General features: G+C 39.7%; 1 protein-coding gene and 1 long non-coding RNA gene across 3 annotated transcripts in view; one reads left to right on the top strand and one right to left on the bottom strand.

The window, feature by feature from the left end:
* LOC138949269 (zwei Ig domain protein zig-8-like) overlaps positions 1-25,083 on the bottom strand; it is a 344,604-nt gene that overhangs the window by 155,400 nt on the left and 164,121 nt on the right. The window lies entirely within an intron of this gene.
* LOC138949112 (uncharacterized) lies at positions 2,759-11,754 on the top strand. Of its 2 annotated transcripts, XR_011450167.1 has the most exons (6): positions 2,759-3,435; positions 3,943-5,285; positions 6,892-7,124; positions 7,658-7,806; positions 7,990-8,120; positions 9,178-11,754. It is a non-coding gene; the product is annotated as an uncharacterized lncRNA (long non-coding RNA). The 2 variants fall into 2 exon arrangements; XR_011450166.1 differs by lacking the exon at positions 7,990-8,120 and having other exon boundaries at positions 2,762-3,435.

Here is a 25,083-nt window from a genome sequence, read left to right as displayed (position 1 = left end):
TATACTCGTAGCATCGTCACTCCACCGCCCGTGGCAAAGGCAGTGTCCGTGGAATTGACAAGAAGAGCGGGGTATTCGTTGCGCTGAGAAGGATAGCACGCTTTTCTGTACCTCTCTTCGTTTTAACTTTCTGAGCGTGTTTTTAATCCAAACATATCATATCTATATATTTTTGGAATCAGGAACCGACAAGGAATAAGATTAAAGTGTTTTTAAATTGATTTCGAAAAAAAAAATTTGATAATAATTTTTATATATTTAATTTTCAGAGCTTGTTTGTAATCCGAATATAACATATTTATATGTTTTTGGAATCAGCAAATGATGGAGAATAAGATAAACGTAAATTTGGATCGTTTTATAAATTTTTATTTTTTTTTACAATTTTCAGATTTTTAATGACCAAAGTCATTAATTAATTTTTAAGCCACCAAGCTGAAATGCAATACCGAAGTCCGGGCTTCGTCGAAGAATACTTGACCAAAATTTCAACCAATTTGGTTGAAAAATGAGGGCGTGACAGTGCCGCCTCAACTTTCACGAAAAGCCGGATATGACGTCATCAAAGACATTTATCAAAAAAATGAAAAAAACGTTCGGGGATTTTATACCCAGGAACTCTCATGTCAAATTTCATAAAGATCGGTCCAGTAGTTTAGTCTGAATCGCTCTACACACACACACACACACACACACGCACAGACAGACACACATACACCACGACCCTCGTTTCGATTCCCCCTCGATGTTAAAATATTTAGTCAAAACTTGACTAAATATAAAAAAGAGATGCTTGCCGACAGTCAGTGTGTGTGTGCGTGGTTTGTGCGTCAGCGGGGTGTGTGCCGTGTGTGTGTGTGTGTGCGCGTGCATGCGTGCGTAGCGGCTACGTTCTTGCGTGTGTGCGTTCGAATGAGAAAGAAGAGAGAGAGAGGATTGAAGAATGAGGTCACGCTCTCTGTCACATGAATACATATACACACACTGAAGGCTACCTCGGACACGAACACTTGCCAACAACTGTGGTTGGACATGCTTTTGAAATGGAATATTTTTTCGACATGATTTCTGGACATACGAATCCCGCTGTGTTGCCTACTGATGTTGCGAATGATGAAGGTTTTGAGTTGACTGACCTTGAGGAGGTATTGCATCAGGCGTTTATCGTCTCAAATTATATCCTTGCTACTTTTCAGGAGTCAACTATTGCCATTCATGGTAACTTGGATAGTCAAAGTTTTTATTTGTTTGATCATCAGTTCCCATCAAAGAAACAGAAATGGTAACCATTCTTCAAATGGCGCTGCAGTTTTGATGTCATCAAGTTAATTCCTTTGCAGAATTGATTGATTTTCTCAAAAGCCATTATCAATGTGTTTATCAATTAACACCTGTTCATTTCTGTCCAACTGCAATGCAAACTCAATGTGGAGGAAACAAGGATTCATTACAAACAAGTCATCCCTGTACATCAACAGATTTATGTACCTCAATCAATACTGCTAGTATGAGTGACAGGAATCTAAAAGAAAAAACAACCAAACGCAAATGTACTACTACTTCAACGACTCGTTTGAATGTAAAACAGAAATGTAACACTATCTGTGACAATGACGGTTCTACGACTCGTTTGAATGACGGTATAGATCGAACCTTAACCCACAACTACGAAAATTTGTGTCAGACTTTTTTGAACAGGAAAATATGCCTCTGTTCAACAGTAACCAACACATGGAAGATGTTTTTGAAACTTTACAGAAATGTAACACTAGCCTATCTGTGACAATGTTGCTTTTGAATTGAACCCACATTTGTTGAACAGGAGAGAATGTTCCTGTTCAACAGTGCCCAAAACACTGAATCTGACGTTTTTGAATCTTTTCTGTCATCTAACTGAATCTGACGTTTTTGAATCTTTTCTGTCATCTAACCCAATTGCTCATGACTTCATCGATCTTGAACATGCCTACTTTTCAAAGAAAGACAGACAAAAGCGAAATCTGCATGTTAGCCATCTGCCTGAAATGGTCAATGCACTTTTGTAAAATTGTCACATCTGTTATGCACTTTTGTGAAATGGTCAGTGCTGTTGTGCACTTATGCAAAACTTGGTGCTGTGCTGTTAACATTTGAACAAAATGCATTTTGTTCAAATGTTTAGTGCAACTTGCTACTATATAATCGCTGTATGCGCTTTGTGGTAATAATGCACTTTTGTGAAAAGTTTGCGCTAAATGTTGGCACTATGCATCATTGTTGGAGCACCCTCCTGTAGTAGATGCACCATGCATAAAAATGTACTTATGTGAAATGTTTCGTGTAAATTATTGTCACAATAATGTTTTGTGCGCCCCCATGTATGTGTTCTGTGCTAATAATGCACGGTTGTGAAATGTCCGTACACATTTTGTGGCACTATGTAATTGTTAGTGCATCCTCGTGCGGATGCTTCGTGCTAAAATTGCACTTCCATTAAAATATTGTACGCTCATGTCAACTGGTACTATATTTTCAATTGTTTCTCTGTCAATTTCAGATGTTTGTTTCCAATTACTTCAGTATCTCCCTGTTGCAATTCCAGGTGATTCATTATGCATGTGCCAATCAGTTTGAGGTGTTTAATTCTGATTCCTGTATTTACAGTGTAAAATTAAAACTATTGTTTTCAAACATTCCTATGACACCTGGTAATGGTTCTGTGTTTTTTTGTAATTTGTATTTTGTTTTTCTGCAATAAATATTTGAAATGGATCTGAGACTGACTTACTACTTTTAGCACTCTTTTTCACCACATTCCCACGTACAGATATTGCAATATCAACTCTTCCTTTCTACCTGTTTCAAACAAGCTCTATTTTTTAATTAAAAAGTTTTTTTTTCTTGTGGCTGTTTGATCAATTATGGCAAGCATTGACTGAAATAAACAATTTATATAGGCCTATATCCAGCACAACATGCAATTCATTAACTTTTGACCCTAACCTTTAACACTTCCCAAAATAAATCTTTGGTGGACATTGCATCGACGCTGTTCATTTTGAATGAACATTTTTCTTGTTAGATCAGTGGTCTATGCCGGCGCATAGTTGTGTATTGACTGGATCAATCGCCAACTCGCTGCGCTCGCGGTAAGTGCTGACAACCGGAAGAAAGCTGCATTCCGAAAAAAGTCACTTCCGTTTCGCCATTTTTCGATGATGCCAGAGAAGTGAACCATGATTTCAAGATGCCCGGTGCAAATTGTTGTATGCCTGGATGCAGCGTGAGCTCACTAAGATCTTCAACGCTTATAACTTTCCATGGTATACCAAACGGAAAAGCGGATGCCGAATGGAGAGCTGCTCTTCCACAAAATCAACCGTGCTGACAAGCTTTTCAACCCGAAGAATGCGAGGATATGTTCCCGACATTTCAAAGAAACATGCTTCAAATACGGTACGTAAAAAAACTAGTAATATAGCGAAAATAAGCTTTCATCTGATTGTCTGTGCTGTGTTGTTTTGCTTGTAATGCTTCAAGTGACGAAGCTCTAGTAGTATCAATCAATCAGTATGAGGCTTAGTACTTGTAGTAACTAGTACTTTTACAGCTCGCAGACAAAAAAATAACACAATCGTATTCTGAATCATACATTGACAAAGGCGTAATTCTGAGCTATAATTATTAGGTAATGGGGAAAAACCACTCTTTGTTCTTGTGATAATGTGTTTTTGAATATATTCTAGTAAACTTCTGGGTTAGAACTTAGATTTCTTTTGTTGTTTTACTCGGTCACTGAGTCAGTCTTGTTCATTCTTGACAGATTTGCAGTAGTGTGTTTTACTAATTCTTGTTTCTATTTCAATAGATCTAAATGTATAGGTCTGTTTAGTTAATTTAACTTATAATTTCGACTCAGCATTTTGAACATTTTCTTTGCATGTTTTTTTGCTGGGCCTACAGGCAAGCGAGCACTCATTCCAGGAAGTCTGCCAACCAACCATGTGCTACAGAAGTCAGTAGAAATGTTAGGCGCGTTTGATCGATCTGCGCGATTGCGCTGCGCGTTTGGTGGATCGATCAAACGCGCACACATCGATCGATGTGTGCGCGTTTGATCGATACAAAGAATACAAGAATCGTTAAAACGCGCAGCTCTTTTATACTTGCGCATTTGGACGATCCGTCTCACAAATCACCATTGTACTACGCACACACACGTCTGCTGGCAATGACCGGAAGTTATGACCGGAAGTAGGTCTTTCTCTTTCTCTCTCTCTCTCTGTCGATGAACCCATATACTTCAGCTACTGTCAGTATGTTTGTCCCTGTCCCTGTATCTCTTTCTCTCTCCTCCTTGGCCCGCGTGCGTCTCTCTCTCTCTCTCTCTGTCTCTCTGTCTCTCTCTCTCTCTTTCTGTCTCTCTCTCTCTCATTTAGGCAGTCATCGTGCGCACTTGGTCTTGTGCTTGCCGTGTACACACGGGGGTGTTCGGACACCGAGGCGCGAGTCTGCACACAAAGTTGACTCGGAGAAATAAATCTCTCGCCGAACGTGGGGACGAACTCACGCTGACAGCGACCAACTGGATACAAATCCAGCGCGCTACCGACTGACTGAGCTACATCCCCGCCCGTGTGTGTGTGTTTGTGTGTGTAAGGTTGTGCATGTGTGTGTATGTGCGCGGATGTGTATGTGTCTGGGTGTATGTAAGTGCATGTGTGCAGTGTGTGTGTGTGTGTGTGTGTGTGTGTGTGTGTGTGTGTGTGTGTGTGTTTGTCTCTTAGGTGGTTCACAATCGTATTGAACTTTTCGCTTGACATCAAGATTGATTTGGGACACATGGCTGATGCATGTATCTGCCTCCACTTGCCGCAGTGTGTGCCTAAACCTCTCCATCATGTATGAGTTAAACGAATGAAGAGAGACTGAAGCAATAAAACTAACTTGAGCCTATGTGAATAGAGCTCAGCAGTAATAAAAAAAAAAAAAAAATAGCTGAATTGTAATCAAAAACGTTGTCGGGGTATATTTCGGAACATTCCTGTATTTGAAACTTTTCACTTCCGGCGTGCGACGTTTGTGTGTGGTAGGGACTTACTTTGTGACAGATCGTCCAAATGCGCAAGTATAAGAGCTGCGCGTTTTGACGATTCTTGTATTGTATTCTTTGCATCGATCAAACGCGCACACATCGATCGATGTGTGTGCGTTTGATCGATCCACCAAACGCGCAGCGCGCGATCGCGCAGATCGATCAAACGCGCCTAACAGAAACACCAAAGACTCCAGCCAGGAAACCCCCAGTGAGTAAAAATTGCTGTTATTTGCCCAGTATAGTATGCTATTAGTGATACTGATAGTGATAATATGCTACTTGTAACTCTTTTGTGAGTACCGGTACATGTATACTGGGTGTTTTCTCAGTTTCTGTCCGCTGTCAGTGTGAGATTTATATTTATATATTATAACCTGTTTTTCTAGTTTCATGGTTTAGCCACGACTCACTTTGAATGAGGGTCATCTGCCAGGCATTTAGCTGATTATCTGATAAGTGATATTTTTTAATTTGCTATTTATAAATTACAGTTACAGTAAACTAACACTGTCGCACAAAGTATGTGACTTTAAAAAAAGATTTGTTTGAAATCATGTGAGCTCTGTCCACTAGATGATGGAGAAGGGAATTTTTCCAGTTGAGTCTGCAACATGGATTTTTTCTCTCTCGGATAACAAATACAGTATGGTAGGAAAAATTTAGGGTTGGTGTGGCGATAACTTCTTCTTCTGCGTTCGTGGGCTGAAACTCCCATGTACACTCGTGTTTTTACGTGTATGACCGTTTTTACCCCGCCATTTAGGCAGCCACACGCCGCTTTCGGAGGAAGCATGGTGGGTATTTTCGTGTTTCCATAACCCACCGAACTCTGACATGGATTACAAGGTCTTTTCCGTGCGCACTTGGTCTTGTGGTTGCGTGTACAGTAGTACCTGCCATATCCGGTCACCCATTAGTCATTGCAAAGGTGACCGCAAATATCAGGTGGCCGTTCATTACAGGCCCCCTCCTCCTCCAAAAAAACCCCCAAAACACGATCAAGTTTTCATGAAGAAAAGAAAGCGATCATCCACGAGCCGCCGATTCATTGTCTCTGTTAGTTTTGCTTTTGTTTATACATCTTACTTATTTGCATGTTTAACTCGATCGTCCTGGCTAAGCTATTGTTTTGTATGTTTCTATGTGTGTTGTTTGGATTATTATATATGTATTTGAGTGTCAGATAAACAAGTGTTTCAAACTCACATCAGCTGTGATCGATCCGGAAGTGACTGCCGTAAATGTACATGTATGCGCATGTCTGTATTTACAGTTTGCGCATGCGTAAGTATTCATGTCGTCTGCTCGTGCTGTGCCGTCTGTGCACACAACACACACACACACACACACACACACACACACACCACAGGCGCTCACCCGCGAAAGTGACAAGTGGCCGTTAAGTGGCCGCTCCTGTCGAGTAAGAGGGGCACCTTAGGGCAAAAATCAGTGACCGTTGACCGCGTCAGACAGGTTAACGGCCATTAAGAGTCAATTATAGAAGGAAAACTCATTAGTCATGGGAAAGCTGGCCGCTCCGGGTAGGTTCACGCCCACGAAAGGGCCGGAAATGGAAGGGACTACTGTACACACGAAGGGGGATAAGTCACTAGCAGGTCTGCACACAAGTTGACCTGGGAGATCGGAAAAATCTCCACTCTTAACCCACCAGGCGGCCGCAGCCGGGATTCGAACCCTCGACCTTCCGATTACGAGGCCGACGTCTTACCACCCCGCCACAGCGCCCGTCGTGTGGCGATAACAATAAAGATATGTCATAGTGACTTGACTAATTGATTTGAATTCTGCTGCAGGTCAGTCGCCCCCCACCTCCTGCTCCTGACCTGGTTGCCTACTACAACTTCGAGGAAATACGACAGGACACCCTTCAGCTTGCTGCACCATGGTGTCTCTTGGAGAACAGCAAGGAACAGATACAGGGAATAACCGAAGCCAGCCAAGTGAAACTGTTGTCCTCTACGTTATGATTACGTACTCCAGCAGACATCAACTTGTGGTCGACGTGCGTGGGTTTTGCTCAAAATACGTAAGTATTCGTCAGTGTTTGGCTTCTCGAATTAAGTTTCAACTTAATCTCTGTCTCGAACCACAGGCGGAAGGTATCGTTCACTGGACCACTACTTACATAGAAAGACTATACTGAACGAATCGTCGGTAAGCTTACCACACTGTCATACTGTCATACTCATAGTGATATCACTGATACATTTGTACAGGTAAACATGGCTGTTTGCTGAAAAAATCGTTGTGAAAAATTGTAATGTCTCTGAAGTTTGATTCAGTCCGTCATTCATTTTGATGGGAAGTCAACCCTTGGTGAGGCTAATACTAATATTGTTTTGATCTGTATTCTGCCAGTGCCATTGCCAACTGCCATGGTTGTTCTTGTGGAGTTCTAGAACAAGCTCTGGTTTGAATGACCAGCTAAAATTAATGCTAATAGTAAATAAGTACATTATTTTTGCATTAGCGGGGTATACAAAATATTTTATTAAAAAAATACCGCATGGTTTTGCTTGATCAAATCATTTATCAGCTAACAATATGCTTTTATTTCAGTTGGACCTGACTTGAGCATGGTTCCGTTGTCTCCGCAACAACAGCTTGATTGAGATACAGGCATGTCCAGTTTTCAGCAAGTGCAGGCTGAGTGTGAAGATCTGATTGCTGATCTAGACACAACATAAGCTGCTTGACACTATTCCAAGGTAAGCGAGAAGCTTTGAAAATAGTTACTTTAATTCAGTAATGCGTAATTATGTATGCAATACTCCTGCTGGTGAGTTCACTACAAACAGGTACTACATTAGAACTAGAAGAATAGGTTCCACAAGAACATTTCTGACTGTTGATGCCACTAAAACTCTCGTTACATCCTGCATTCTGTGTAGATTAGATTACAGCAAATCCCTTCTCCTAGGCTGCCCTGACTCCACTCTCCAACCCTTGCAAAAAGTACAACACTCTGCAGCACTCCTCTCATGAAAGAACTTCACTGGCTTCCTGTGTCTCAACGTATTAGGTATAAAGCTGCCTGCTTCTGCTACAAGATCATCTCTCATTCTCTGAATCGGCACCTGCCTATCTTTCGGAACTGGTCTCCCTCTACACTCCCTCTCGCACCCTTCATTCTTCTGCTGATGCTCGACTTCTCCGTCAAGGTTGCTTTAAACGCAAGGCTCATGGCTTCCGCACGTTTTCATATCATGGCCCTCAGTTATGGAATTCACTCCCCTTTCTATTACGTCACTCTCCATACATGATTTCATCTTTTAAGTCCAATTTGAAAACTCACTTGTTCCAACAACATTACGGATAGTTCCTTAGGCCAAACAAAAAAATAGTCTGTTTACGGTAACATCGGCCCAAAAAATAGGGTCGGTAGGTCGGGATTTTTTTTTTCTCCAAAAAACATCAAATTATTTTGCCAAAAAACATTGACAAACTTTGTTTTAAAATTTTGATTTTTTTTTTTTTTTCCCAAATGCCAAAAAAAAGTCTAGGGTCGCGCAAAAAAATAGGGTCGGTCGGGATACCGTAAACAGACTTCTTTTTTTTTGGGCCTTGGCATAGAGTCTGGGGATGTGAGATGTGCATGATGTGTTGTTTGAATCTGACAGTGATTGTATGAATATTTTATACACGTATTGTTGTCACGCGCTTTGAACTTCTGATAAGGCGCTTTATAAATGCCCGTTATTATTATTATTATTATAAGTAGATACACACTTGTAAACTTATGTTAGTTTTCACACGTGAGCATGAAGTGCCTTTATGAGGAATGTATAGTGGCTTGCAATATTGAATTTGAGGGATGTTTGCAGTTATATAATATATTAGCACAGCTCAGTTTTCTACAGGGTTCCGTGAGAACAGTGAAATTCTCCTTTGAGGACTGAAAAATATCTTGGATAATTGGTCTTAATTGGGGGGGGGGGGGGGGGGGGAGATTTAAAACATAAGTACATTCACATGTGTTTTTCATTTTCACTGTGTAAAGGTGGGGAGGTCCTTCTCTACTTGTTTCTTTGTTTTCCCATTGACATATATTTTTGTTCTTGTCTATATTTTTTACATAGGTGCTGTCCTCATCCCCAGCCGACTGTTTCCACTGAAGCCGTGAAGGATGCTTCTTCATGTAGGCGTGGACATCTTTTTCGTCGCCGTGCAAGGCTTCCAGTTCCAGTACCATATAATTTTGTGAATACTCTGGGGACCTGTCATCAACTTTGGAAGGACGCTTTATTTTAACACTTTGTACCCCATCTATGTTGACCAAGATTTTTTAAGCCGAGACCAGCTGTGCTGCAGCAGGTCACTCAGAATTGTAGAAACTGTATCAACAGGCTAGAATCCTGGCGTTAGATCAACGTTACAGGAAGCGACTGAAGCTAACAGTCTAAGCAGGATGCGGATATGTGCCGAATGATAACAGATGCAATGTACATAGTGACTGTGTGTACCTGGGAGACAAGGAGTTAAGACCACATCTGAACTGAGGATTTAGTCTCTCCATAATCAAACGCTGAAGAAGATTTCAGAATGAACTTTGTTAGATAAATTATGGTTGTTATGATCGTCACATTTTAGGTCCCCCCCTTCCCCCCTTTTCAAACTTCCCCGCTTTTCAGACCTTACATTTTTGGATTTTCTGTTCACAACCTGTTGTACATTTACCTACATATTAAGCAGATTTCCTCCTTTTTAAGACCAGCTTATTTTTTTATTCTTGGAGGCCTGAAAAGGGGGTTTGGAAGGACACTGTATTTGTTTGTTCGAAATTCAGAATTCAAATAATTCTTCATCAACGAGTTATTACTGCCTCACCATAGCAGTTAGGCCAGTCTTACTAACTCTTACTTTTTGAGTCACTTGAGAAAAAGTGACTCTATGTAATCGGTCAGTGTTAGTCTGTCCGTAGACACCACCTTAACGTTGGACTTTTCTCGGAAACTATCAAAGCGATCGGGCTCATATTTTGTTTAGTCGTGACCTCCAATGACCTCTACACTTTAACGATGGTTTCGTTGACCTTTGACCTTTTTCAAGGTCACAGGTCAGCGTCAAAGGAAAAATTAGACATTTTATATCTTTGACAAAGTTCATCGGATGTGATTGAAACTTTGTAGGATTATTCTTTACATCAAAGTATTTACATCTGTAGCCTTTTACGAACGTTATCAGAAAAACAAGGGAGATAACTAGCCTTTTCTGTTCGGCAACACACAACTTAACGTTGGGCTTTTCTCGGAAACTATCAAAGCGATCGGGCTCATATTTTGTTTAGTCGTGACCTCCAATGACCTCTACACTTTAACGATGGTTTCGTTGACCTTTGACCTTTTTCAAGGTCACAGGTCAGCGTCAAAGGAAAAATTAGACATTTTATATCTTTGACAAAGTTCATCGGATGTGATTGAAACTTTGTAGGATTATTCTTTACATCAAAGTATTTTATGTGAACGTGACTCATTGTGTTGTGAATAGCAATTTCTTCCTGTCCATCTGATGCCTCATATAATATTCAGAACTGCGAAAGTGACTCGATCGAGCGTTTGCTCTTCTTGTATTAATGTGCCGTGATGCAAAGACGTTGAGCAGTTTTCAGATGTTTATGAATCTAGGGCTTTCAAAATTTACTGACAAACAAAACAATAACTTTATGTATACAACTCTCCTGTGTTCACTTTCAAGTGAATAACTATCGTTCTGATATCATTTTAAAGTGAAGCTAAAGAAACCTGGTATCGGCACTGCTGTGCATCTCCTATGATCTCAATGGTATCAAGGCACGCCTTTGCCGCGACAAGGTTTGCCGATACCGGCACTTGTCTTGTCTAGACAGTGACGTCATTCATAGATGACGCCAATCATAAATGACGTTTGTCAAGGGAACTTATGCTTTCAAGTGTTGCTGCTTCCAGTGACAGGAAGGTATAGAGATTGATCATTGTATACAATCAATTTATCATTGTATACACAAATTACACAAACGTCATCTTGTGAGGGACCAAAAAATATTGAAACTCTCGGATGATTTTTTTGTGTGGTATCAACCTCGACCTACGGTCTCGGTTGATACCACAAAAAAATCATCCTCGAGTTTCAATATTTTTCGGTCCCTCACTCGATGACGTTGTGTAATCTCTATTAATCTCTAAAAGAGAAATTGCATTGCTGAGGTTTTGTGTCCGTAATAATAACATACATAAAACATTCAAAAATAAACATTTGTTCTTTGTCATTCATACATTCTTGTGTTCTTATACATTTCTTCATGTTGGACTCCATGACTCCATGACATCCAAACATGAAGTTCAGTTACCCCTTTTTAAATTTGAAGGTCACATTGTGGGCGAATTTTTAGCAAAAAGTTGGAACATGGTATGACTGTTCTTACTCACAAGGGAAGTGATTTTGTTATTTACTGATTTTCATTTTGTGTGGCCTTTCACCCATTTAATCATTCATAAATGTTCATACCCAAGGGAAGTAATTCACATATATCTATGGCCAATGTTTTCACAGGGCATCTATAGTGTGGATGAACACTGTCTCCACTCAAAATAGTCCTTTGCTATTGTACATTGTGAATCAGCATTTTTGTTTTTTTCCTGTTTGAATAAAGTGCAATCATTTTACAACCAAAGTGTTAATGTTAAAGATGTTTACATAATGTGTGAAGGATGATGCATTTGAAAACTAATATTGTTAAATGTAAATTGACCTGTGACAAGTCAGCATAGTGCAATATCCAAGCATGAAACCCGCACACAATTCCCAAACAACATGCTTTCTTTTCCACAAAATTCCATCCAGTGGAAAACAATTATGTGAACGTCATAACATGGTGTTTTTTTACATTAATAATCAAGCCTTACACCAACTAAAATGGTGTTAATAGGCATTTGAACAAGCTTTAACACCAACATAACATGGAGTTAATAGGCATTTGAGCAAGCTTTAACACCAACATAACATGGGGTTTTGCATGTTATACCAGCAATAACATGATGTTAATCACATTACAAGCAAGCTGTAACGCCACCAAAACAAGCAGTTTTGCAAGTTAAGTCTACGATAACATGATGTTAATCACATTACAAGCAAGCTGTAACACCACCAAAACAAGCAGTTTTGCAAGTTAAGTCTACGATAACATGATGTTAATCACATTACAAGCAAGCTGTAACACCACCAAAACAAGCAGTTTTGCAAGTTAAGTCTACGATAACATGATGTTACTTGGCGTTAAACCAAAGCTTTAATGCCATCAAAACTTGGAATTTTTGCATGTTACAGACATGCTGTAACATGGTTTAACATGATGTTTTGACCGTCGCAAAACGCGCTGAAATTCCAGGCAATTTCGCTGCGATAACTTCAACAAAATCCAATCAAAATCTGGCGTTGTCGTGAACACCAAAATGTGATAAACCCATTGAAACTTGAAGTTTTGTTGGGATTTTGAGTAGTTTTGTAAGATACAAAACGCCACTTTTCGCCCAGTGCCCACCCCAAAGAAATCACAAAAAGAGTTGATTATCTGATTCTTCAAAATCATTGTGTCCTCCTCTCTAGCCCCACAAAACAGAACGAGAAGAATAGAGACGCTGTGAATTTTGTTTATCTTAAATGAACTCCCCTACCGAGTTCAAAGAATAATCTGATTTAATGCAAATGGGAGTTTATCGGAAGTGAGAGTACATTTCTATGTCTGCAGTATGACAACGCAATTTGTCAAAAATCGGCCATGTCCTTGGGATTTGTTCTCGACATTGCTCTACTGCTCATGGAATTCGCTTCACACCGTCTGTGAAAAGGTCAAACTGCGAAACTTGCCCTCAGTCCGAACGGTGAACTTTTGTGTGCATCAGCATACAGAATTCAGAGCTGGTGGGTATTTAGGGATTAAAATCAAAGATTAAGGAGATCAGTACTTGCTGCTTACATGCGATCAGTCTTATTTCCCAGTTGTGGAATTAGTTACTGTGCTTGAAAAGATGCTACTACTTCAAAGAGGAGTTAGTCAGAAGAAAAGCAGAGTGATGGAGGATAAAGTGGGTCTATTTGGTAATGAGCGATGAACGCAGAGATCTAATTATCAAATATTGCTTGCGTTAAGAAGTACGAAAAAAGTGGATGGAGAGAGAGAGAGAGAGAGAGAGAGAGAGAGAGAGAGAGAGAGAGAGAGAGAGAGAGAGAAAGAGAGAGAGAAAGAGAGAGAGAGAGAGAGATAAAAGGGGGGGAGAGAGTGAGACAGAGAGAGAGAGAGAGAGAGACAGAGAGAGAGACAGAAACAGAAGAGACCAAAAAAAGTTTTTTTAAAAAGAAAAGAAAAAAAACACAACCTTTGCGTAGTCTATGCATCTTTAAAAATAAAATTGCTAAATAAATATTGTCTTGCTGCGATCTGATTTAATGACTGTGTTGTTTCTTCGTTAGTTCTGATTATTTCGAAATTGTCTGATGATGCTTTCTACAAATCAAAAGACACGATTTTGAAATCCAGATAAGAACTTATTTTGTTGTTGCGACCGACCTGAAACCCGATGATGCCTTTGATAGGAATTCGTCTCACTCTAACTTCCAGCTGCAATTTCAAAGAAAGAACAGAAAAAAAGTCAACAGCAAGAACGTCATCATCCCTGACATCAGCAACAGAAAGAGAACAGAACTTGTGGAATCAAATAGAACAGAAAGAGAACAGAACTAGCAGAATCAAATAGAACAGAAAGAGAACAGAACTAGTGGAATCAAATAGAACAGAAAGAGAACAGAACTTGTGGAATCAAATAGAACAGAAAGAGAACAGAACTTGTGGAATCAAATAGAACAGAAAGAGAACAGAACTTGTGGAATCAAATAGAACAGAAGGAGAACAGAACTTGTGGAATCAAATAGAACAGAAAGAGAACAGAACTAGCAGAATCAAATAGAACAGAAAGAGAACAGAACTAGCAGAATCAAATAGAACAGAAAGAGAACAGAACTAGTGGAATCAAATGGAACAGAAAGAGAACAGAACTAGCAGAATCAAATAGAACAGAAAGAGAACAGAACTAGCAGAATCAAATAGAACAGAAAGAGAACAGAACTAGCAGAATCAAATAGAACAGAAAGAGAACAGAACTAGCAGAATCAAATAGAACAGAAAGAGAACAGAACTAGCAGAATCAAATAGAACAGAAAGAGAACAGAACTATAGCAGAATCAAATAGAACAGAAAGAGAACAGAACTAGCAGAATCGAATAGAACAGAAAGAGAACAGAACTAGCAGAATCGAATAGAACAGAAAGAGAACAGAACTAGCAGAATCAAATAGAACAGAAAGGGAACAGAACTAGCAGAATCAAATAGAACAGAAAGAGAACAGAACTATAGCAGAATCAAATAGAACAGAAAGAGAACAGAACTAGTGGAATCAAATAGAACAGAAAGAGAATAGAACTTGTGGAATCAAATAGAACAGAAAGAGAACAGAACTTGTGGAATCAAATAGAACAGAAAGAGAACAGAACTAGCAGAATCAAATAGAACAGAAAGAGAACAGAACTTGTGGAATCAAATAGAACAGAAAGAGAACAGAACTTGTGGAATCAAATAGAACAGAAAGAGAACAGAACTAGTGGAATCAAATAGAACAGAAAGAGAACAGAACTAGTGGAATCAAATAGAACAGAAAGGGAACAGAACTAGTGGAATCAAATAGAACAGAAAGAGAACAGAACTAGTGGAATCAAATAGAACAGAAAGAGAACAGAACTAGTGGAATCAAATAGAACAGAAAGAGAACAGAACTAGTGGAATCAAATAGAACAGAAAGAGAACAGAACTAGTGGAATCAAATAGAACAGAAAGAGAACAGAACTAGTGGAATCAAATAGAACAGAAAGAGAACAGAACTAGTGGAATCAAATAGAACAGAAAGAGAACAGAACTAGTGGAATCAAATAGAACAGAAAGAGAACAGAACTAGTGGAATCAAATAGAACAGAAAGAGAACAGAACTAGTGGAATCAAATAGAACAGAAAGAGAACAGAACTTGTGGAATCAAATAGAACAGAAAGAGAACAGAACTTGTGGAATCAAATAGAACAGAAAGAGAACAGAACTTGTGGAATCAAATAGAACAGAAAGAGAACAGAACTTGTGGAATCAAATAGAACAGAAAGAGAACAGAACTTGTGGAATCAAATAGAACAGAAAGAGAACAGAACTTGTGGAATCAAATAGAACAGAAAGAGAACAGAACTAGTGGAATCAAATAGAACAGAAAGAGAACAGAACTAGTGGAATCAAAGGGAACAGAAAGAGAACAGAACTAGTGGAATCAAATAGAACAGAAAGAGAACAGAACTAGCAGAATCAAATAGAACAGAAAGAGAACAGAACTAGCAGAATCAAATAGAACAGAAAGAGAACAGAACTAGCAGAATCAAATAGAACAGAAAGAGAACAGAACTAGCAGAATCAAATAGAACAGAAAGAGAACAGAACTAGCAGAATCAAATAGAACAGAAAGAGAACAGAACTAGCAGAATCAAATAGAACAGAAAGAGAACATAACTAGCAGAATCAAATAGAACAGAAAGAGAACAGAACTAGCAGAATCAAATAGAACAGAAAGAGAACAGAACTAACAGAATCAAATAGAACAGAAAGCGAAAATACATGGTTTGAAGCAGTAGAAGCAAGGAAGACATGTTTAAAATATGAGCGTACAAAACAACCGGATATGTTGGGATTTTTCCTTTTTGTGTAACATTATTTATAACGTCATGCATTAGAGATAATGGTCGGTGTTTTTTTGGACATTACATTGTATTACTATATATGTCACGTGCCGGCATTCCATTCTTTCTATAAGCTTACCATACCGAAGAAGGCATTAACGTGCCGAAATATTGATTATAGATATAAACGTACCTAACCTGGTTACTGGTGTGTTTTCTTTTTATTTAATTGTAATGCAAATTCTAGATATGAATGAAATAGCAGCAACGTTTAAAACGTGTATAAAGACAAATCCTGGTGTAGGATTTCTGCTTGCAGTCTAAACATTAACGAGATTTTATATGAAACCGCCCACGTATTTCCAGGCAAAAACGTCTTCGCACAAGAATCGTGAAAAAAACAAGACGCAACGATATCAGTGTGGGGTTGAAGTCGGCTATCCAATGTCAGTTTCCAGAGATGCGTCGACACTGGAACTTGTAGAAAAAGAAACAACCAATACATCTTCAAATCTAGAGAAAATAAAAACGCACGGTTTTGATTACAGACTGAATTAATCTTCCACATGTTAACAACCTAAACGTGACATTATATCTCATATTTATGCTGGTTGGTGCACTGTGTGTGTGCGCGCCGTGTGTGTGTGGTGTGTGTGTGTGTGTGTGTGTGTATGTGTGTGTGGGGGGTCTGCGTGTGTGTGTGTGTGTGTGTGTGCGTGCGTGGGTGGGTGGGTGGGTGCGTGCGTGCGTGAGTGTGTGTGTGTGTGTGTGTGTGTGTGTGTGTGTGTGTGTGTGTGTGTGTGTCCTTACTTCGCTTTGCTTGCCTTTCTGTGCGCTTTGTGACTGACAAATAAAAGCACCTCAACAACATTTTCAGCAATGATAAAGGACAACATTTTCAACTGCTCTGACACCACTCGACGGAACAAAGTCTTCAGACATGCTGTGAGACAGCAATTACTCAAAATTACAGCACAAATCTCTTGATAAAAGGCCCAGCAATAAACTGTCATGCTTCCACACCCAAATGCTCGTCGAAGCCCACAGAAAGAAACGTTGCCATTTAGCCCTCATCAAAACCCGTAGCCAGTTTCTCCTCGATTCACGGGCCCCCTTGTTCAAGCCATTAGGAGGGCAGGAATTGTGCTTTGCTGTCCTCTGACAGGCACCCCTTCCCAACACATATCGACATTTGATGACAACTTCAAACGGTGCCCACCAATAAGGTGTCGCGTTATTACTGCGCGTGACGAGAACTCGATACGAGCTTGTCAGTTGACGCCATCTGAGAGCACGTGCAAAAATTAATGCTTGCTCCAAAATCGTTCTAGTGTCAGCCAAGTGTCGATATATTCGACACCCCCCCCCCCCCCCCCCCCCCACACAACCATCATCATCAAAACGCCCCCCTCTCTCTCTCTCTCTCTCTCTCTCTCTCTCTCTCTCTCCCTCCCTCTCTCTGTCTCTCTCTCTATCTCTCTCTCTCTCTCTCTCTCTCTGAGGTCCCATTTTTACATTTAATCAAGCTTTGACTAAATGTTTTAACATAGAGGAGGAATCGAGACGACGTCTGTGTGTCTGTGTGTCTGTGCGTGTATGTGTGTAGAGCGATTCAGAGTAAACTACTGGACCGATCTTTATGAAATTTTACATAAGAGTTCCTGGGTATGATATCCCCAAACTTGTTTTCTTTTTTTCGATAAATGTCTTTTATGACGTCATATCTGGCTTTTTGTAAAAGTTGAGGCGACACTATCACACCCTCAATTTTCAATCAAATTGATTGAAATTTTGGCAAAGCAATCTTCGACGAAGGCCGGACTTTGGTATTGCATTTCAGCATGGAGGCTTACAAATTAAATAATGACTTTGGTCATTAAAAATCTGAAAATTGTCATTAAAATTATTTTGTTATAAAACGATCCAAAATTACTTTTATTTTATTCTTCATCATGTTCTGATTCCAAAAACATATAGATATGTTATATTCGGATTAAAAACAAGCTCTGAAAATTAAAAATATAAAAATTATGATTAAAATTAAATTTCCGAAATCGTTTTAAAAACTATTTCATCTTATTCCTTGTCGGTTCCTGATTCCAAAAACATATAGATATGATATGTTTGGATTAAAAACACGCTCAGAAAGTTAAAACGAAGAGAGGTACAGTAAAGCGTGCTATGAAGCACAGCGCAACCGCTACCGCGCCAAACAGGCTCGTCACTTTCACTGCCTTTTGTACTAGCGGCGGACTACGTTCAGTTTCATTGATTCTGTGAGTGCCACAGCTTGACTAAATGTAGTAATTTCGCCTTACGCGACTTGTTCCTTTTTACATTTAGTCAAGTTTTGACTAAATGTTTTAACATAGAGGGGGAATCGAGACGAGGGTCGTGGTGTATGTGTGTGTGTGTGTCTGTGCGCGTGTGTGTGTAGAGCGATACAGACTAAACTACTGGACCTATCTTTATGAAATTTGACATGAGAGTTCCTGGGAATGATATCCCCCGACGTTTTTTTTTTCTTTTTTTCGATAAATGTCTTTTATGACGTCATATCCGGCTTTTTGTAAAACTTGAGGCAGCACTGTCACACCCTGATTTTTCAATCAAATTGATTGACATTTTTGGCAAGCAATCTTCGACGAAGGCCGGACTTTGGTATTGCATTTCAGCATGAAGGCTTACAAATAAATTAATGACTTTGGTCATTAAAAATCGGAAACTTGTAATTAAAACCAAAAAAATTATAAAACGATCCAAAATTACTTTTATTTTATTTGCCATCATGTTCTGATTCCAAAAACATATAAATATGTTATATTCGGATTAAAAACAAGCTCTGAAAATTAAAAATATAAAAAGTATGATTAAAATTAAATTTCCGAAATCGCTGAACAGGCTCGTCACTTTCACTGCCTTTTGCACTGGCGGCGGACTACGGTCATTGTGAAAAAATACAGTGCGTTCAGTTTCATTCTGTGAGTTCCACAGCTTGACTAAATGTAGTAATTTCGCCTTACGCGACTTGTTCCTCTTTGCCCCAGAAAGATTATTTCGTCCTTTGGTTATTATGGGGGCGAGGACGCCCCCATTCTATACGGATAGTTTCGAGGTTGACCATGGGCAGCGCCATTTTGTTGTGAAATACGTCATCAGTTTGTGTACACAGGAAGTTGTGACATCCGTCACCCTATGGGAGGGGTGACGTCAAAATTGTTCATCTGTAGAAAGTTGTGAAATCCGTCACCCTATGGGAGGGGTGACGTCAAAATTGGTCATCACAGAGTTTGTGTAACACAGGAAGTTGTGAAATACGTCACCCTATGGGAGGGGTGACGTCAAAATTGTTCAACAAAAACATGATATGTCGCTTTGTGCAGGGTCAACTGCAACAAACTCAAACCGAGCCATTCATACCTAGTTGTATTTGAGTGACTTATATACCCGACATTTTTATTTCTTATCTTTAGCACAGGTGTAGGAAAAATCATGAACCAAAATGTTATTTATTTTCTAATTTAACATTTTTTTTACAAATATGACCATGGTCTTTTAAACATACAGTGACATTAAACATTGTTATGTTAAAAAAAAGAAAAAAGAAAAAAAGCTTTTGTGCACAAATCAGAAAATACATTGTACATTTTACCTACAGGCCAAACCGTGAGTGTCTGTGGCAAAGCCCGACCCAGGAAATTGCACTGATCTAAATTGTCAAGAACAGGCGCTTGCATTTGGATGTGTCCAATGATAGTAGGTTTGGTTGTGATCAATCAGAATAATGTAGGAATAAAAATGTATGACAGTTTAGTATGATGACATGTAATTCACATATGCTGAAATATGATATTATACATCATGTAATATTATTATGGCTGTTGCCATGACCATGAAACCCAACAAAGGTTTAATGTAATGTAATTCAAAATACCAAAACCGAGCACCTATTAATCTCGTCTTTGCGCGTGAAGATTGAGGCCGTCTGCCAGTAGCGGTTAGGTCATACAGTGGAACCCCTCTCTAGCGACCTTTAAAATGTTGACAAAAATCGGTCCTTGTGGAGGGGGGTCCTTACAGAGGGAGGGGGGCGGAGTCAGGGGGCCACAAAGAAAGTCAGATTTAAAAAAAAAAGAAAACAGAGAAGTTTGAGTTGCTGACGACCGTTCCCTCTGAAAGCAAACTGCTTCGATTTCATGTTTGTCCTTGGTGTCCACCAGTTCTGGTGCATGTACTACCCTGGCCAAGTTTCCTCTCAAGACATCAAAGAGACCGCCCCAGTATACTCTACAGCCTCTGGGCGAACCACCTCTCATAGCTAAAACTGGGTCAATGACCCCTGGGAAGAAGGTCAGTGTCTATAAAATTTTACTCCTAGGCCTGCGGCCAGGGGGGGGGGGAGTATACCGGTACCATTTGAGAATCAGACCAAATGAGAATTGAACCATTTGAGAACATCCTTTTTTTTCAATCACTACATCGAAGGCCTGCGGCCCGGGGTTCACATGGGTTGGTTTGTTTGTTTGTTTCAAACCCACACCCATATACACACATTTCCCATTTAAACCATTTGTCGGCCCCCTGTCGATATTTATCGACTAAGTTCCTTGTTTTTTACGATCATTTCATCAAAGTGGCGTCGAGAGGAATTTGCATAATGATCACTTCAAATGACACCCCTCCTGCAGTGATGACGCGCTTACAGTGTTGATGTTGCAGAGAAAACTGGTGCTCACAATTTCTGGATCTGTGAAAAGCTGGATGTTTGATTCCCCATACTGTGCGCTGTTGCGGAAAAGTCGAAAGCGAGGGAAATTATACGAGGAATTGCGCAAATAAAAGTATGATGTAACGACAAGAAGATGATGATGAGGATGAGGAGGATGAGAATGATGAGGATGATGATGAGGAGGATGATGATGATGATGAGGATGATGAGAATGAGGAGGAGGAGGAGGGTGGTGATGAGGATGAGGAGGAGAGGAGGAGGAAGACGACGAAGATGATGACGATGATGATGATGATGACGATGACGATGATGATGATGACGATGGTGATGATGATGATGATGATGATGATGATGATGATGATGATGATGATGATGATGATGATGATGATGGAAACATTGCGATGATGATGATGATGATGATGATGATGATGATGATGATGATGATGATGATGATGATGATGATGATGATGATGATGATGATGATGATGATGATGATGATGATGATGGAAACATTGCGACGACGACGACGATGATGACGACGACGATGACGATGATGATGATGATGATGATGATGATGATGATGATGATGATGATGATGATGATGATGGAAACATGATGATGATGATGATGATGATGATGATGATGATGATGATGATGATGATGATGATGATGATGATGATGGTGATGGAAAGATTGCAATTTTCTATGCCGTAGGGTTAATATGCGGTGTTTTTTTTAATGTCAATAAAAGCTGTCAACTGGACCTAAAGAAAAGTGGTCAGTGCTGTTTGGGTCGATTTGGAATTGCCTACTATCCGAAATATTTACACGAAAAAGCTATCTCTCTGTCAGCCGCAAACGTGTTTTTTCTCGAAAGGTACGAGAAAGTTAAATGAAAGTTTGATCATGACCAACGTTGATACTTTCATCGGGAACTAATCAAGCTTAAATGCTTTTTTTTATTTTATTAAAAGCTCGTTTTCCTGATCCATCGATTCCTCAGGGAATCTTACTTCGGAGAGGACTGGCATTACCTCAGTGACTGCAAAACAAAATTGTGAAAACTGGCCAAAGTGTATACACTGCCTTTCAGGTTGTGATTCTGAACCCAGGTCTGCATGAGGTGCACAAGAAAGTTACCAACCGGTCGGGAGCCAGCCTACTATCTTTTGTGTGTGTGTGTGTGGCTCGTTTGCCAGTGAAGTGCCACCATATGGTTCCTGAAGTATTGAACTTTCGAGAGCAGCAGAGATTAAATATGCCATCCAAAATGTTGGATTGGTTGTGTGGTAACTGTGGATTGCACCTTATCGCTTTAAGGGCAACTACTCTTGCATGACTGTTGCATGGAAGGGAACGCACTCAGCTTTTTACATTTAGTCAAGTTTTGACTAAATGTTTTAACATAGAGGGGGGAATCGAGACGAGGGTCGTGGTGTATGTGTGTCTGTCTGTCTGTCTGTCTGTCTGTGTGTGTGTGTGTGTGTGTGTAGAGCGATTCAGACTAAACTACTGGACCAATCTTTATGAAATTTGACATGAGAGTTCCTGGGTATGATATCCTCAGACTTTTTTTCATTTTTTTTATAAATGTCTTTGATGACGTCATATCCGGCTTTTCGTGAAAGTTGAGACGGCACTGTCACGCTCTCATTTTTCAACCAAATTGGTTGAAATTTTGGTCAAGTAATTTCCGACGAAGCCCGGACTTCGGTATTGCATTTCAGCTTGGTGGCTTAAAAATTAATTAATGACTTTGGTCATTAAAAATCTGACAATTGTAAAAAAAAAAATATTTTTTATAAAACGATCCAAATTTACGTTCATCTTATTCTCCATCATTTTCTGATTCCAAAAACATATAAATATGTTATATTTGGATTAAAAACAAGCTCTGAAAATTAAAAATATAAAAATTATGATCAAAATTAAATTTTTGAAATCAATTTAAAAACACTTTCATCTTCTTCCTTGTCGGTTCCTGATTCCAAAAACATATAGATATAATATGTTTGGATTGAAAACACGCTCAGAAAGTTAAAACGAAGAGAGGTACAGAAAAACGTGCTATCCTTCTCAGCGCAACTACTACCCCGCTCTTCTTGTCAATTTCACTGCCTTTGCCATGAGCGGTGGATTGACGATGCTACGAGTATACGGTCTTGCTGCGTTGCATTGCGTTCAGTTTCATTCTGTGAGTTCGACAGCTACTTGACTAAATGTTGTATTTTCGCCTTACGCGACTTGTTTTTCTTTCCATTGTTTTTTTACCAAAATGCACAAGCACTAAAAGTACTCCAAACACCTCAAATGGAAAGGACCTATCATCTTCTCTTCAAAGTTCTGGGGGCTACAAGGAATTTGTTTTTGGTTCAATTGAATTGCTTCTGTCACCCTCTCTTGTTGTTTTTTGATAACCTTTTTGTGGAAATTTCACTTGATTTCCCTCAGGAAAGAAGACTGATACGAAAGCGGGTTAAAATGTTATGAAAGCCAACCGGTAGTGAAATGTCTACGGAATCAATATCCTTTCATGACCGCGCAAATGGCACTTTTTGATACGCTAAGGGACAACGCTCCCGTGATTGGTCCTGATGCCAAGTAAATTCCAACTGCTGTATAAAGGAAGGGTTCCGTTTTCAGAATCCTATCCAGGTTATCTTGCAATCATGCTATGTTACAGTTTGGAAATTTTGAATTTATAACCCGGTAGCTGGGTTTTTTTTCTAGCAGCAGTTTGAACGGTTCACCGTTTGAACAAAGTTAATATGAACATATCTGTGAACATCAAACTTATTATATCTGCGCTTGAAAAGAAAATGTCTCGGTAGGTATCGTCTGTTTCATTGGGTGTAAATTCATCCCAAAAAAAGGCAAGCAAAATTCAGGAAATGTACACATGTCCTGGAATTTTTAGGAAATGTACACAATCCCCGAGTGAAAGAGTAAATCTAATAATGTACCGACATTTTCACGGCATTTCAATATGTTCTGGTATTGTGAATTTACTGTATCATCAATATCTTTGTAACAGTAAATTCACAATACCAGAAAATATAGACATATCTGTGTTCATTTCTTTGCTACTGTCCCGGCCTCATTTTCTATCTTCAAGTCGTCTTGTTTCTGGAGTGTGCGCACATGCGTTCGTAGGGGGTGTCTGGGAGCGAAGTGTGATGGAACTTGGTTGGAGGCTGGGAGAGAGGGGAGTGTACGGGTCGTGGGTTTGTGTTTTCAAAGATGTAAATGCAGAGCGTAGTCCTACTTCCGTCAGTACTCCCATCACTCCGCCCAACCTCTAGAGTGTACCGATATTCTAGGAATCGAAAAAAAAAAAGAAAAAGGGAACCAGCCATAGTTGCGTTACACCCACCTTCGCTTCAGTCTTCTAAAATTTCCAGCCTCACAAAGCTCATACTTCCAGCGTTCCTCTATAATTATCCCCTCGTTTCTCTGTTTTCCTTTGCTATTCTCTTCTCTTCTTTTTTGTCTGCGAAACGGATCACTCATACCTAAAGTTATCTGGGTTCTGTAAAGACCATCTCTCACTGTTCCAGCACTTATGAGCGTAAACCCCAAGGGAAAAGGAGAGTATAATATGAGTTGGCAAAATGTCACAACCTTGTAGCTGAAAATGCTGTTGGTTCTTTTTGCTATCTTTCCAGACTTACTCCGTCTATTACTATGCGATATGTCCTCGAACTTCTCACCTATATTAATGATGGAGCTAGTTTTATAGAAAAGAATTAAACTGCAGGTAACACAGTTCAGATCAAAAAATTTCGCCCAGATGGAGACTATGAAACACACCAATGTCAAGAAGCGAAGTATCAAACTAACAGAATCAGTCGCAAACTGACATTCCGGATTGTCTGGACTTTAGGAGATGATGGACCGTGACTTTGTCTTCAAGTCTATCATTTATTCTTTGAGATTAACCCTTTCTTGGCCTATCCCCTTGCCCTGAGAATATCGCAGCAGGCCGAAATTGTTCTTTCAAACAAGCGAAGATTGTTTCCGATTCCGTAATCATTTTTCTTCCATTCAGAGACAGACAAAATGTTTCGCCGCGGGGCTTAAACCAAAAATCACAGCTTTTAATTCTGCGTAGGACAACGGTTCCCGATCACGTTTTCCTGAGGAATAAATAAAAGCCAAAACAGCGAAGAGGAAACAGTGCACAAGAAGCAAGCGACAAACCAGGAAGGAGGCAAGATTTTGCTTCCAGCTAAAAATGCTAATTTCGAGATTCTCTTTATCGTCTTCCCCGCCCGAAGTGTTCGGGTCAAGTGAATAAAGTGTAGCAGTTTAGTTTCGTATCGTTTTTACACTCTCGCCCCCCTGCGGAATAAATTCCTACGCGTTATGACAGATTCACACCCGGCTAAAGCACGCTGTGCCCTTCCGCAATAACTTCGCCAATAAATTCTCAGCCCTTCCGAAGGAAAGATGGCGGTTTTGAAGGGTGCAGATTGGATTTGTCTGTTGCCAAAGGAAGCCGGAATTCGAGAGTTTTTT

The sequence above is a fragment of the Littorina saxatilis genome, linkage group LG1 (assembly GCF_037325665.1).
Source record: "Littorina saxatilis isolate snail1 linkage group LG1, US_GU_Lsax_2.0, whole genome shotgun sequence".
Taxonomy (NCBI): Eukaryota; Metazoa; Mollusca; class Gastropoda; order Littorinimorpha; family Littorinidae; genus Littorina; species Littorina saxatilis.
Note: the sequence above shows the minus strand (reverse complement) of the source record. Positions and strands in the feature narration are given on the sequence as shown.